Raw genomic sequence first — 13,634 nt, 5'->3', positions numbered from 1 at the left:
ATACATATGGTTTTCGGATCATTATGTAAGGGGGAGTGGTTTCCATGTGAGATGGAGTATTGACTAAGGGTAGTGATACATATCACCATAATATTGTTGTTGAAGTTGTGATACAACTGAACTTTGATGTTGTATAATAATCCTATGACACTGTATAATAATGATCGAGAATTCTTGTTTTCTCATTGTTATGACTACGGATTTTTAACAACGGTGATACTAAACTTACAACCTTTGGCATCATTGGAGTACTTGGAAGTGACGAAGATTTCGAGTAATGTTGAAGAACCCAGAAGATCAGGCATGTGGAAGAGAAGCTACAAAAGTTTATTTATCTATTTTTGTATTCTATATGTATTGATAGTTTTTCACTAAAATTGACAAAGGCGGAGATTGTTAGAGCCACTAATGGGAAATAGGGTTTTTCTGACCCACATCCTCGACCCTACCGGGGACCGGTCGAAATGGTCCTGGATGTAATAAAAATACGGAGCACGTCTAGGAGTATCATAAACGGTCGTTGTATAAGATTTTTTATTACTATTTTATTCCTCGTTCTTTAACCCACACTATGACCGATGATCCTAGTTTTTACTATAGTTAGGATTTCCTGGGCCCCACCTTTTGATGGTCACGATTTAGCTAACCCTATTTCTTCTTTTGACCACCTCACGCGTATCTCTTTCAGTTTCTTATCTCTATTCTATCAAAAGAGAACGAAACTCAGTTCTCTTTCTTCCTCTCACAGCGGCACCTCAAGTCCTTCTCTAACTCATTTCTCTTAGGGTTTGATAATCATGTCTACTAGAATACCGGAATTTGATTTTCTGTGCTACTAGAAATAGAGGTGAAGGTGTTTAATCAGGAAGTAGAAGAAGACATGGGGTTGAATCTGAACAATCTTAGACCAGTGAATCTCACAGTGTTGTTGACTAGAGATTCGCAAGGAATATGATACAAGGTAAGTTTTTTGTTCTGGTTTTCTCTTGTATTTTAATTTGGGGGTTAGATTTTACAATTTTTAGGTCTCGATTATTTGGATGAGTTAGAATGTTTTATGTTGTTTTGTTCTTGATTTGAAATAATTTGCTCTTGCTAAATCAGATTCGAAAGGGTCTTTGTCGATTTTCAAAAATGGAGATTGAAGAATAGTTCCTGCTGCAGATGATGATATTATGGAGGTCGATGACTTTGAGTCCCCTGATTAAAGTTTAAAGCTCTTACTCCTGGTTAGTATTCTGTTTATCTTCAATTTTTTCTTAAATTTTAATTTTGATTTTTTTTTTAAATTTTAGGGTTTATGAGTTTTGGTTCTAATTAGTTTCTGTTTGTGTTTTGTGTGGTTGTAGGCGGGGAAGAATTTTTCACGCAGTGCAGTCCTGGTGAGGATATTTCTTCTTCTCCTTCTATCTATATCTCTATTTACACCATTTTTGTTAATTTTAGGTTATTTTTTCATGTTTTTCGGCTTTTTCATCAATGTTGTATGACTAGTAAATCAAGGTTGATTTTGAGGGGTTTTTCTGGTTAGTTTTTTTTTCCCTTGATTTTTTGATGTACAGCCATGCAGGTACTATAATTGGAATGGCACAGGATTTTGTTGGAAGCAACAATATTAACCTTGGATGTGGATTGACACTTCAACTAGAATGAGCAAATTTGAATTGTCTGGTGCTATTAGTTGATTATATATTGATATTGAAAGTAAGAAGGCTAACTGAGTTTCAAATTTTGTCACAAAGGTTTATTATGTTGGTTCTATCTTAATTTTCGACCTCAACCCCTTTACTTTTGTATCATATTCTTATAAGGTATTGGTATGCTTTTCGAAGGTTGGTGTAAAGGAGAATACAACCAAAGGAGGAATGCACTATTTGGAGGTGAAAAGACTTCTGATGTTGAGATATAGCCAAGCTATTACCTTATATCTTCTTCTCAAGTCAGAGGGGCATTCTGTTCGCGAGCATCCCATGTTAGATCATATTGTTGAGATGAAGAACTTATTGGACAAGGTTTATGTTTATTCCGTAGCAATCTTCCTGTCCCACAATTTTGACCATGCATGCATGAGATTTTGTTGTTTGATGTTTGGGCATAGTTTTCTTTAGCCATTTGCTTTTTATAAGGTTAGGTTATTTGACTAGTAAGTATCCTTGTAGTTATTTGAGTGGTAAGTTTTCTTGCCTTGGTCTGGAAACATCCTGAATCTCCCAGTTTCTTCGTTGTGTATGGTAATTAAGATATCAGGGTACACTTGTACCTTGTAGTCTTTTGCAAGCTAATGGCCAGTTCAGGTCCCGACACCGGGTGAATTGGCACTTCCTTCTCTATTACAATAATCTTTTATGCAGTTCTCCCACTTTTTTTTTTTTTATTTATTGAGCTCTTTCTGATGTTTTGTCTTCTCAGGGGGAGCAAAGACCATGCAAGTGCTAGGTATGTTTATACCTGTCTATCTCCAATCACATGGTTCCTATTTCCGAAGGACGATGATATTCTTCTAGACTACTTGAATGAAGATGGTCAGTCCATTGAACCCACATGGTAAGTCCATTGACTTTATCATAATAGAGTACATATGTTTCGAGTGTAGGATGTCAGTGGGTCCTCTGTATATACGTAACATATGTATTTTTGCCTTTCAGGTATGTGCCAATTATACCCACTGTTTTAATTAATGGAAGTGAAGGTATTGGTACTGGATGGAGCGCTTTCATCCCCAATTATAATCCACGTGATATTGTTGCGAATGTAAAGTAATTAATTAAGGATCCATGTATAAAGGGTTTAAAGGAACGATGGAGAAAACAACATCAAAGGAGGGTGGCTACACTGTTATTGGAGTCATTGATGAAGTAAATGAGACAACACTAAGGGTCTCTGAGCTTCCTGTTCGGAGATGGACTCAGGACTACAAAGAGTTTCCTGAATCAATGATGTCTAGAACTGATAAAGTCAAGGAGCCCTTCATCAAGGTATGATAATTTCTTCTCTAACATAAGTTAGAACTCCAATAGTAAGTAAAACTTTGTTTGCAACTTTTTGAGAGTCTTATCAATGTATTTTACTTGATACAGGATTATAAGGAGCACAATGATGACACAACTGTACATTTTGAAGTTGTACTGTCTGAGGAGAATATGGATAGCCAAATAGGAAGGGATTTTGAAGAAATTTAAGCTCTCAAACAGGCTTGGCACTAACAACATGCATCTTTTCGGTCCTGATAGAGTAATCAAGAAATATGACAACCCGGAACAAAGTATGTTTTTGACTCTTCAATTGCTTTTATATACAGAGCAGATTTATGATTCTAATCATCTTTTGCTCTTGTAATTTGTAGTCATCGAGGATTTCTATGAAATAAAGCTAGAATTGTACAAAAAGAGAAAGGTGAATTCCTTCTCAAGGCCTTCTTTTTCCTTTCATTTTCTTATTCTGTTTATTCATGGTTGCTATGTTGAACATTTTTTGTTTCCGCCGTTACCTTATGATCAGAACTTGTTATATTTGGTGCTTGCAGCGTGGGACTCAGGTTTCGTATCAGTTCTGTATCAATATATGTTCTTAATTTTATTAAAAAAAAGGCATGTACTGTTTGATAAGAGTCTGAGCCTTTTTGATTAATCTTAAGCATTTGTATTATGATGCGGACTGTGACAAATTTTGAGCCGCTTCATAAACTACAGGCACATGATGGTTACATTGCGAAGTGTTTGCTTTCACCTGAATTTGACGACCCCAATAGGTTGAATTCACTTGCATCGCTCATATCCGTCTTTTTCATTTTTTTGCTTGAATGATTGACGACATTTTTTACTTTTATTATTTACTTTCGTTTCTGACCTTATTACTATGAGTAAGAGTTTTCCATTTATTTCTTTGGTCATAGATATATATGGCCACTGCATCCTCAGACGGTACTGTGAAGATATGGAATGTCGATGATTTCTCGTTGGAGAGAACGTTAGTGGGCAATTTCCTCGATTCACATCCTTTTTTTAAAAAAAAAAAAAAAAAAAAAAAATCTTAATGTGAACTGTGAGTTCTGATGTCTCTAGTTTGTGCATGTGAACAGGTCATAAACGCTGGGTATGGGAATGCGTTTTTTCCGTTGAGGGTGCATATATAATCACAGGTCATTAATATTTAGCACATTACCTCTGATTTAAATCTTTTAACTTGTCACCATCCTATGTATATTAAAAGTCTCCCCAATTTGTCATTGCAGCTTCATCGGATACAACATCAAGACTCTGGGGTGTAGGAACTGGTGAATCCATACAAGTATATCAAGGGCATCACAAAGCAATAGTTTGTTGCGCCTTACACGATGGAGCAGAACCTTCTGCAACTTAGATCTCTCTTGGCCTTAATTGGTATGTCGGTCTGTTCCATATGCATCATGAATATATTGAAAAGTGGGAGAGCCTGTTTGAGTGCTTACCTGTTGTATTATAATTGTGGTGTTTCTCAACACATTGAATAAGTTACTACTGCTGAAGCATGTAAGTATTTTATCTAATGCGTAGCTGACAGCTAAGAAGAACCTCTTGCACCGTTGAATATGTTTAGTCTTTTCAAAGTAAATAGTTTATTGAGTCATCTAATTCTATCTTTGAACCATCTGCTTTATTGAATGATTGTTCCATTTCGCTTTCATCTTGCTATAACAATTAACACAAGTCTTTATCAACGTTGTTATAAGACAAAAAACATTAGTGTATTTATGTGTCCGTTTATATCAACCCAATAGCTTTCATTATTAGACCAGACAAAGAAAACCCTGGGTCTAATCAGTAACCAAAATTTCTACACAGTTACAGGCTAACTTTTTACACATTCGTTAAACCATATGTCTATCATAGAACTGATATTCTTCTTCAGTTCTCTATTGGGGTTTCCCATTCCCTGATTACTCGAACCATAGGGGGCAATCTAACTCTTTTCTAATAGCAGGGTAGCCATTGGCGATTCCCCAAACCACTAAACATGACACGTAAAATGTTGTTTTAGCTTAGGGATGACAGTGAAAGATGATTTATGTCCCTTCTTCTTAAATATTGCTCTATTTAAGTGTTATATGCATGCGTAACAAACTAATCTGCCTAAATTTAGGATTCATCCGGTGTATAGTTCAGCAGCATGCGGATCCAAACCAGTGGCATGCTGCAATATGTACAGATAACAATGGAGGTGATGAAGCCTTAGGTGTTGTATCTTTATAATACCTATCTATTAGTAGAGTTTGATGATATTGATACATCGCCTTTCTTGTTTGTTTTTTTTTTTTTTGGTCGGTGAGAGGGGGAGAATTCTGTGAAGGCACAAGTTTTCAATTAGGTTCAAAGGTCTTGTAGCTGATGGCAGTAGTTTACTACCTTCGGGACAAGCAGGGAGGTAACACTATTTCCTTAACATCTTAATTTTTCCCTTATGTTAACTCTGTCTCAGTTCACCATTGTGATTATCTCAAATATTGCAGATAAGTCTTGTTGGAATCTTGTGCGTGCTCAGGGCTGTGTTATACTTGATAGAGATGGGTTCACAACAAAGAAACAAACACGTCTCTCTGATATTTGTGAGGCGGTTCCAATGAAGAAAGTTGATTTGGCAGCTCATTGTAGGGTATTCAGACTTGCACTTGTCTTTAAGAAACATGTGAACCTATCATATAAGACTCTTATGGAGCAAATACAAGATTTTTTTTCTTTTTTTTCCTTTCTGATTTTGAAGTTAAGGGCAGGTTTCATTTCATTGAAATTTTGCAATTTGAACCTGTATGTATTGTACAATGAATACTGGTTCTAAATAAATTGACATTTGAATTCAGGTTTCATTTCATTGTAATTTGAATTTCATTTTAGTGTCAGTCAGATTTGATTCAGCTCAGACAGATTCAGTGTAGGCAAGTCAGCCAATCTGAATCTATTATTTTCTTATATTAAAATGTATATATACGACTGATGAGGTCAGTCATAACATCCATTGGTCCTTGATATAGGATGTTCCGCGACCCGCAGACCCACGTCATATATGAAAAAGACGCTCAAACAACGGCCATTTCTGCGACTGTTATAACAAGTCATTTAACTCGTATATCTGACTTCCCCTGGCGGTCGCGAAACTGCTATTTTCCACTAGTGAGCACTGCGAGTTCGATCGAACTCGCATGCGTTGCTATCTCAAGCATGTTTGTCAATGTTAGTGATCAAAACTATGAGTCTTGATTTCTAGTCTACATAGCTAAGTCTCGGACTAGGATACAAAAGTGTAGTTGAGCTCAAGGACTTCATGGCGATTCATCATACAACGACGAAGATATACTCAAGGAACTGGTGGAACTTCATCGACTAAAAGGTATGTGGAGACTTGAACTTATCTATCACTCAAAAATCTATCTATTCTATCTCCTATCTTGAGACAAAAGTCGTTTTGCTATATAGACTTTGATTATACACATTTGCTATTTTGAGCCGAGTTTATCTCGCTTATCTATTTCTCGAAATATGTGTTGGTAAGCTTTCGGTTTGGCCAAGTTCATCTTTACTAGTGAAGAAAGTCATATTAAGTTTCAATTACTTGAAATTGCTTTGACGAAAAATAGTGTGTGAATAACAACTATATAACGTCCTCTAAGAATGTTTCAATGATTGAAATGAGAGTTTAGATTATATAACCATTGTTTGATATAAGCATTGTGTGGTAACTCATACATGTATAAGTCCTTATTCCTTGAACCAAAGTATGCGTACTTTGCTGCTCAAGAAAACCGGAACTAGAGTCCACGTACCCAGTCCGCGTACTGTCGGAGGTTCTCATCCCGAGAATTTCTGCTGGAGTTTGTGAACTGAAAACAAACTTATTCCGGGTACTTAAGTCCGCGTACCAGTCCGCATACTTAAGTTGGTTATTTTCTAAAAACGATTATTCGTGAACTTAAACTTATATAAACTAAGGAATGCAAGTTTGAAAACCGTGGCTATAAAGTTCATGAATCGATTCGAGTGAATCAAATCGTTTTTACTTCGATTGTATCTTGTATACTTCTATAAGATCTAAGCAATTGAACAACTCTCTAACTAGTTCATTTGAGTCATTTTAACTAGTTATGGTAAAGAAGAATATGGTTGATATGAAAGTGCTCATATGGCTAAACATTTGGTTAACTACTGTTGAACCAACTAGATGTACATGCTTGGTTACGGTTACACAAACCTAGATAAACGTGTATTTCATTTGTGTGTAACAAGCTAAGTTTCGATCTAAAGGTTGAAAGATATTAGCTTGAATCTAATCAGGTTTTCATCTAACGATGAATATTGAATGCTTTGTTACTAAGCTAACATTGATTGCAAACCCTGATTTGAAAGACTATATAAGAGAGAACTCTAGCAACTGGGACACCTAATCCCCACACCTCCTGTGTGATACTAGTTGTATTAGCTAGAGTCGATTCTCCTTGAACCTTAGTTGTACTAGCTGTAGGTTTCTCCTTTAACGACTTGAAGACTTCATTGGGATTGTGAGGCCTGACCGATACTAATTTTATTGTAGTTGTGTGATCTGATCTTGATATTTCTATCGTACTAAGTACAATAGTAAGATTGGCTTGAGATTGATTTCTCCGATAGGTAAGATATAAAAGAAGTCACAAACATCTTCGTCTCATCGTTTGTGATTCCGCAATGTCTTCTTTCGCTAGTCGATTAATATTATTGTGAGGTGATTGATAATACTAGTTTGTTCTTCGGGAATATAAATCTGGGTTATCAATTGGTTCCTGTTCACCTTGATTTATCAAAAGACGGAACAAAGACTCGTAGGTATTTCTGTGGGAGACAGATTTATCTATTACTGTAGACTTTTCCGTGTGATACAAATTTGTTTATTAAAGTCTTCGACTTTGGGTCGTAGCAACTCTTAGTTGTGGGTGAGATTAGCTAAGGGAATCAAGTGTGTAGTATCCTGCTGGGATCAGAGATGTGTGGAGCGCAACTGTACCTTGGATCAGTGTGAGATTGATTGGGTTCAACTACATTCCATACCGAAGTTACTTTGTAGTAGGCTAGTGTCTGTAGCGGCTTAATACAATATGTGTTCAATCTGGACGAGGTCCCGGGGTTTTTCTGCATTTGCGTTTTCCTCGTTAACAAAACTTCTGGTGTCTGTGTTATTTCTTTTCCGCATTATATTTGTTTATATAATTGAAATATCACAGGTTGTGCGTTGAATCGATTAATTGGGAAATCCAACCTTTGGTTGTTGATTGAAATCGATTGATACTTGAATATTGGTCTTTGGTACCGTTCAAGTGATTTCTCTTTTTATTCAATTAGACTCGCAACTTTCTATTTGCTTGAGTAAGTATTGAATCGAGAAAGAGAGATATAACTCTTGGATATACTTTCATTAAGATTGAGTCTGAGTGTCTAGTTGATTCTCTTAAAAGTATATTGGAGTTAGTCCCTACAGATTGCTAATCGAAATATTGGGTGTGGTTGTTATACCCCTCTTTTTCACCAATTAATTCTTCCATGGGAAGAGGGAAATTTGATTATGTCTGATCATCTCTTGCTTGTTGCTGACGACGTTGAGTCGGAGCTGGTGCAGTTTGGACTTGATTATCATTACTTCGGGTTTGTGGAACTTGGGGTGCTGGGGATGTACGCTTGGGATGTTGTACTTCTGGACAGGTGCTTTTCCACCTACTTCCTTCAGTAACAACATTCTTAGAAGCTTGGAGATGTACTGCTTGTTAACAAGGCGCATGTTGTCGTGAGTATCACGAGGTTCCTCGGTCCTTGTAGGTTTTTCCCTTCCCAACAAAGCATGTGCAGTGGTTGCTGATCGCTTATTTTCTTTATGAAGTTCCGAGAAGGTTGTGAAACGAAGATTTTCCAATAAGGCTCTGTAGAGCGAGATCATTCCATTGATACACTAGTATACGAGTTGTTGTTCGGTGACATTTGGGTCATGACAATCCAATACTTGGACCCTGAATATTTTCACATAATCATTGGGGTGTTCATTGTTCCTCTAAAAATCCTTCATAAATCAGAGAGTGTGGCTTGTTCTGAAAAGAAGAAGTATTTTATGTAAAACGCATTTACCATTTCACACAAATTTGCAATGCTCATTGATGCGTTGTTGTTGTTGTACCATGTGTACCCCTTGCCTGTCAGAGATTTCGATAAATCTTTTAGATGGACGACGTGATTGTATTCATGTTCTCTTAATGACTCAAGGAATCGTGAAACATGTTTTCGAGCATTGCATGTTCCATCATAAAGTGTGAATGTCGGCGAAGTATAACCTTTGGGAAGAGGAACTCTCTGCAATCATAAGGATATGGAGGTTGGTCACGGTGGACCGATAATGTCCAATCTTTTCCACGATCCTCCAAAAAGCGCTCCAAATCTTCACGAGTGATGAAACTTGATTGATCCTTGGCTGGTGGATTATCCGCAACATTGTGGACTTTATCATCTTTCAGTACATGGGTTTGGGATATTTCACGATCAACGGTTGAGAAAATTTCCTTAGCTTTTCCTTTCTCATGTCGACGTTGATCAGACGATAATTTCTCTGTCAAGGTCTTCAGATAAGTAAGAATCTTGTTATATGTTGCAGCCTTATCTCCTTGAGTACTGGCAAGGGTTTCTTGTGTCTTCATGATATTGGCAATGAAGGTGGATTATTTTTTATTTCTTCAAGAGTTCTGCTGAAGAGAGGATTGTTGATAATACCGATATTGGTTTCAGCATGGCCACCGGTATTGTTGATTCGAGGGGTGGTATCAGTAGTACCATTGTTTGGAATGGGAGAAGTTACATGAGTATGAACGGTAATGGTGGTGCTAGCATTGTTTGGGTTAGGATTGGGATTGGTAACTGGTCCTCACCTATCTTTGACGAATTGGATTGTAACTGAGAGATTAATTTCCCGCTGTAGTTTCCAATCTATTGATCAGTAAAAACGATTTGATGTTCTTTGAGTGAAAGTGGAGAGTTATGCGACAGGCGAATCCTCAATAACCAAATTGTCTAAACCTTTAACGGATGTACTTCACGGGAGCACCCGAATTCGAGAGATCAATATGTAAGTCTCCGGCCTAAGCTAAGAAAATAACCATTCCAGAGTCAATTCGGTCATAAAGAAGGATAAGGGTCGATGTGTAGGAGGGAAGCTGAGAATGTGTGAGATCAATGCTAATTGATGGATTGTAGATGCGTTAAGTTCTCCATGTTGGAGGGTTATGCGTGTTTGACAATGATAAACCGTTGTAAATTGGATTATGGTAAGTTATGATCAGTTAAGCTTGATCGCTTGAATTGAGTTCCATTGTCAAGCCATAGGTTGATTAACCTATTTATTGCAGAAATAGTCAACACCTTGATCTCCATAGTTGACGGTTGAAGAAGAGCGGAAGAGTAAGGAAGTGGAAAATCATGGTTAAACCAGTTTCGCATTACGTGGGAGATTTGGTTGATTGTACTCCACTACTTCACTTACTCATTCAACTGTCATCATGACTTACTCACATTTCTCATATGGATGTATGGTTACATCACGCATGTTATAGGCCGCGCCTGACCAAAACCCAAGTGAATATCCCCTATGTGACATGATTAATATCTCATGTGAAGTTTGCAAGGCAGACGTGTATTTAGTTGGTCAATTGAATTGGCTAGACCGTGAGTCTTAGTTTTGATGAGTCGAGTATAATTGTCGAATATGACATGCTTTGTGACTTATCTTATGATCGATTAAGCATAAGGTGTCTACTGGGAAAACAATGATGCCTAGACGTCTAGTCTGATAAATTGTGACATATTATTGTGTCAGTTGAGACAACACAATGATACTCAAATGATTTAAATTGATGAACTTTAGTCTAATGAGATTGCTTGATAATGGACCAATATGTATTCTGATATGTTAAGTATTTGATAGGAAATAATATATTGTTGATTTATTATAGCATACTCATCCTCGATCCATCATGTCATGAGTAGTCGAATGACACAGTAGAGATATTAAAATATTGGATGATCAACCAAGTGGACAATTGTCCAATGAAATATTGGATGATCAACCAAGTGGAAAGTCGACCAATAAAATGTTTCTTCTACAATCGAGCAACAAAAATGCTGGTAGCAAGATCGAGCATTAAATATTTAATTAAAATATTGATAACGTGTTCAATATGAAAATTATTGATGCTCAGATTTGGTTAGAATCATCAAAACCTAATTTTAGGAAGCCTTGGATCCAAGAGATGGAGGATTATCCAATATGGGTAGAGAAACTAACCAACCAATGGGTATGAGGACCGACCATTGGTGGTGGAAAGACCGGTTGGGAGGTGTATGGAGGAATTTCCAACTGGTGGATTAATCAAAATATGGGTTAAAGAATGGTGGGACCGGTGGTCATGGTGGCCAAGTGGACCGGAAAAGTCCGGCTATGTTAGTGTACGGGCCATCATGTATGTTAGAGCATTGCTTGGTTGAACCCATCAAGCGTTGATATGTCAAGTTTGGTTGTCATATTTTAGTATCAAAACTTATCTAGAGTCGCTTGTAATTACTAGAGTCAACTTCATTTAGGTTAGACTAGAAAGTCTATGAATGTTGAGACTTACAAGTATTACTCTGAAGACCCGAAGAATGTGAAGAAGTAACGTCTACAACGAAGGCGTCATCCTTCCACTTGAGGTTAGTAATACTGACATGATTTATTTCCATTCCTAACGTATCCTTCAAGCCGCTTTATATTGAAAACATAACATGCGAAGCTATATTTATGACACTCTAGTGATTAGACTTGGTCCTAGCATTATTATCAAAGTATCAATAAATTATATTGAATTACAAAGTATAACGCTTATATATTGAACTTCGTAAATACGACATCAACATAATCTATGTATATAGTTATTTGATTATGTGTGGGATATAGGTGTGATTTCACCCTAGAAAACTATGTATTATTACATTGGTTTAAGAAAATCATATGTGTATTTGTCTAGTTTTTCATTGAATAATATTTGGATGACCAATGCAAGATGAAACCGCTCATAACCTATATTGTGTGACATGGTATAACAGATTCTAACTAGTTTTGGGAAGCATGGTATAACCGGTCATAACCTATAGCTAGTGACATGGTATAACCGGTCCTAACTAGTATTGGGAAGCAAGTTATAACCGGTCATAACCTATATTGGGAGTCATGGTTTAACCGCTCCTAACTTAGTTTGGGAGTCATGGTATAACCCCTCCCAAGAAAAAAAAACCGAGTTTCCAAAATTCACATATTTCTTTATGTTGTGTGTGAATCAGAATTAAGGTTTGCTAAGATAGGAAAGTTCTAGATGTCGACATTATTTGAACATGTGCATAACTCTTATCATTAATTGTTCAAATATATTCCTTGATGCTCAAGGTGATCCCAAACCGAAATATTGAAAAGTGATTTTCAATTTTATATGTTTTAGTTATTAGCAATTAAAGCATATCCTCCAGAAAATGATTATTAGTTAATGTGTTAAACTAATAATAGAAATTTTTTAAGAGATATTTGGGAAATATTGTTTGACACCAATTGGAAATAAGAAAACCGAAATTAGGTACTTATTGCATATCTTGAGAATATTTTTCGGTTTTGGAATTTCCTTGTTATCCAAACAATCTTGGTCTACAAATACTTGAGTTTGCATTTCTTGCAAATTATCCTAAGAGCCGGACAAACTTCATTCGTGTTGTTTCTGGTGGAGCCATCTATCCGGAGAGGAAAGTAGCCTAATGAGGCGAAATCTCTTACGACCGCTCGTTTAAAGACTTCTGTAGGATCAAGAAGCTCTACGAGTACCGTTGGTGGGAAACTAGATAATTGCATTGTTATTTTAGTTTTACATTATTGAATTGATTGACTAACGGTTGTTGAAACTTTGAATGCACCTAGTTTAATTATTCTTTAGATCTTTCTCTTCTGACATAAGGGTCACTCGAACTAGATCAAAGTATCGACGATATCTTTAGAACAATTGTTAGATCTAAAGACATCTTGTGATGATCCATTGTTAACAGACTATGTTCTGTACGCTATTGATCACAAGAGGATTCAATTTTTTTTTGTGCGGGTACTTTAAAGATAGTCGAAGATTTGAAGACGAAATTTATCTAATTAGTTTTCATATCTTGTGAATTTTGTGCATGTTATAGTTTTGAAAGTGGTAGTAAAAGTTCGTTGCTCGGACTTGTAAAGATTTAAAAATAAAAATATATACAAAATATTTGTCACAATGGGCGAGAGGTACTGGGACTAATGATTCGGTCAATTTTCATAACATAGGGCTCAATGATTTACTCTCAACAATAATCGCTCAAAACATAAATTATATGGACTCTTATTTTGCCAAAGTAGATTTTCAAAACATTGATTGTAAGTCCTAAGCATGATGTATCAAAACACTTAAGCCAAGAATACATCATCAAATTAAATAACAACCAATTAATTCAAATCATATTTCAATTTTAAATTAATGCAAAAGTTTTAAAAAGAATTAATGAAATTACCCCAAGTATGAAGTTAGGCCTCCTCCGTCGTCCCAGTGTTGGGTTTTAGCT

General features: G+C 36.3%; 1 long non-coding RNA gene across 14 annotated transcripts; it reads left to right on the top strand.

Annotated features, from left to right (window-relative positions):
- The first annotated feature begins 693 nt into the window (after window positions 1-693).
- Window positions 694-5,839, top strand: LOC113281345. Of its 14 annotated transcripts, none has more exons than XR_003326097.1 (15): window positions 694-961; window positions 1,105-1,229; window positions 1,350-1,382; window positions 1,563-1,704; window positions 1,833-2,012; window positions 2,410-2,544; window positions 2,646-2,975; window positions 3,078-3,262; window positions 3,344-3,393; window positions 3,524-3,535; window positions 3,690-3,748; window positions 3,893-3,966; window positions 4,079-4,138; window positions 4,232-5,400; window positions 5,486-5,839. It is a non-coding gene; the product is annotated as an uncharacterized LOC113281345 (long non-coding RNA). The 14 variants fall into 14 exon arrangements; XR_003326091.1 differs by having other exon boundaries at window positions 3,499-3,535; XR_003326090.1 differs by having other exon boundaries at window positions 2,646-2,689; window positions 2,785-2,975; window positions 3,344-3,748.
- The last annotated feature ends 7,795 nt before the right edge of the window (window positions 5,840-13,634 follow it).

This window comes from Papaver somniferum, chromosome 1 (genome assembly GCF_003573695.1).
Source record: "Papaver somniferum cultivar HN1 chromosome 1, ASM357369v1, whole genome shotgun sequence".
NCBI classification, from domain to species: domain Eukaryota; kingdom Viridiplantae; phylum Streptophyta; class Magnoliopsida; order Ranunculales; family Papaveraceae; genus Papaver; species Papaver somniferum.
This window is presented reverse-complemented; position numbering and strand designations above follow the sequence as displayed.